The sequence below is a fragment of the Chrysochloris asiatica genome, unplaced genomic scaffold (assembly GCF_000296735.1).
Source record: "Chrysochloris asiatica unplaced genomic scaffold, ChrAsi1.0 scaffold00196, whole genome shotgun sequence".
Classification (NCBI taxonomy): domain Eukaryota; kingdom Metazoa; phylum Chordata; class Mammalia; order Afrosoricida; family Chrysochloridae; genus Chrysochloris; species Chrysochloris asiatica.
In genome coordinates this window covers 2,369,337-2,371,855 of record NW_006408714.1, presented here as the reverse complement: position 1 = coordinate 2,371,855, position 2,519 = coordinate 2,369,337, and the positions used below count along the sequence as shown (strand labels likewise).

At 39.7% G+C, this 2,519-nt stretch overlaps 1 protein-coding gene across 1 annotated transcript in view; it reads left to right on the top strand.

Moving 5' to 3' along the window:
* LUZP2 (leucine zipper protein 2) overlaps positions 1-2,519 on the top strand; it is a 797,358-nt gene that overhangs the window by 780,207 nt on the left and 14,632 nt on the right. The gene's annotated exons all lie outside the window — the stretch shown is intronic.

The following is a 2,519-nucleotide window of genomic DNA, read 5'->3' as shown; positions in this document are numbered from 1 at the left end:
CTATGGTCTTCCTTATTCACTGTCCAGCTTTCACATGCATATGAGGTTATTGAAAATACCATGGCTTGGGTCAGGTGCACCTTAGTCTTCAAGCTGGCATCTTTGCTTTTCACCATTTTATAAAGGTCTTGTGCAGCAGATTTGCCTAATGCAATATGTCGTTTGATTTTCTGACTGCTGTTCCCAAGAGTGTTGATGTTCATCCAAGTAGAATGAAGTCCTTGACAACTTCAGTTTTTTCTACATGATAAGAATGTTGTCTATTGGTTCAGTGAAGAGGATTTTTGTTTTCTTGACATTGAGTTGCAATCCATGCTGAAGGCTGTGGTCTTTGATCTTCATCAGTAATTATTTTAAGTTCTCTTCACTTTCAGCAAGCAAGGTTGTATCATCTGCATTTCGCAGGTTGTTAATGAATCTTCCTCCAATCCTGATGCTGTTTTTCTTCATAGAACCCACTTATTTGCTCAGCATACAGCTTGAATAAATATGGTGAAAGAATACAACCCTGTCTCATACCTTTCTTAATTTTAAATCATTCAGTGTTACCTTGTTCTGTTAGAACAACTGCTTCTTGGTCCAGGTACAGATTCCTCATGAGCACAATTAAGTGTTCAGTAATACTCATACTTTGCAATGTTGTCCATAGCTTGTCAGGATCCACACAATTGAAAACATTTGCATAGTCAATAAAGCACAGGTAAACATCTTTCTGGTATTCTCTGCTTTCACCCAAGATCCATCAGACATCAGCAATGATATCCCTCGTTCCATGTCCTCTTCTGAATCCAGCTTGAACCTCTGGAAGTTCTCTGTCAATGTATGCTTGTAGCCATTTCTGTATTACCTTTAGTAAAACTTATCTCGCTTGGGATCTCAAAGATATTGTCTGATGATTTCTGCATTTCGTTGGGTGCACCTCTCTTTGGGATAGACACAAATATGGATCTCTTCCAATCAGTTGGCCAGATAGTTGTCTTCCAAATTTCTTGGCATAGATGAGTGAGTGCTTCCAGTGCTGCCTCACTTTCTTGATCATATGCTACCACTTTCTTGATCATATGCTACCACTTGAAATGGCTGAACATAAACCATTTCCTTTTGGTAAAATGACTCTATGTATTCCTTACATCTTCTTTTGATGCTTTCTGCATCATTAAATAATGTGCCCAGAGAATCCTTCATTAACAAAAGTCAAGGCTTGAATTAGTGACTCTTATTAAAAACCACTATTTGTTGTTGCTAAATACTATGAAGTTGGTTCTGACTTATATTTACCTCATATAGGGTTTTTAAGGCTGTAAATCTATGCAGGATCAGAACGCCTCATCTGTCCCCCAAATGACAGCTGATGTGCTTGGGCTACAGAACTTATTTTTAACAGTCCACTGCTTATCATATAGTGGCACCAGTACTCAAAAAACTGTTATACATTTCTCAAAATGTTAACATGATAGACTTTAAGGAAGTTGATTTGTAACTACAGGTTGTAGGTAAATTGGATATTCATAGTCCAAGGACTGTCTGTATATATAAAAAAATATATATAGGGCAGGGCTTGATGGTGGCTGGGCTGGAGATGCAGTGAAGTTCACCGTCAGCCATACCACAGACTGCCAGGCAAAGCAGATCCAGGGCAGAGCTCCAAAACTCGGAACCACATAGCTATGAATATTTTAAAAATATGAAGGCTTATAGCTAGTGGAACTTGAAGCTGAAGTAAGAAATCACATACTTTTGAATCCGCCGGGCTCAGAAGCCTGGAGCAGACATCTTGGGCTAGACCAAATGGCAAGACAAGCAGGGGAGCAGACACACCACAGAAAATCGCTGTGGGAACCTTGGAGCAAAAAGTGGACAATACACTTTGTTAGTTTTGCTTTGTTTTGATTTTCTTTTTTCAATCTGGTCATTGCCCCTCCCCTGCCCCCACTGTTTGTGCACTTACATTCTGGTGACTAGAGGGAGTGCCTGAGCACCTGTACCCTCACCACTGGTGGGTACTCCTGCCACACATGCACACAGATACTCAGCCCAAGAGAAGGCCCTGAACAATTTCTTTTTTTTTTAGATACAGAAAATGCCAGGACGGGGCTGTAGAGAGAGAAAGAGAGTTTAAAAACAAAACAGGCCAAAAATTAAATTAAAGCCTGAGGTATAGCATAACAACCAACAGTGGCATCTTGAAATCTCTTAGGCAGCTTTGAAAGTGAGAAGCTGAAGAGAGGACATTAAAGTCATGCTCATATTAGGCTACAGATTTAATTTTTCTTCTTCTTCTTTTTTTTTTTTTTCTTCTCTCCCTCCTCTCCCTTTTCTGTGATTACAGACTGCATTATTCAGTCTAGTTTTGTATTGTTGTTGTTGTTTTGTTTTGTTTTTCTGGTGCTGTTTTGCTGTTTTATGCTCCCCCTTCTACCTTTGGGGGACTCTTTCTCTCCCTATATTACCGAAGAAGAGTCAGCAACTGCTGCCATATAGCCAAGCTACAATCACACTCTATAAAACACCAAAACCCA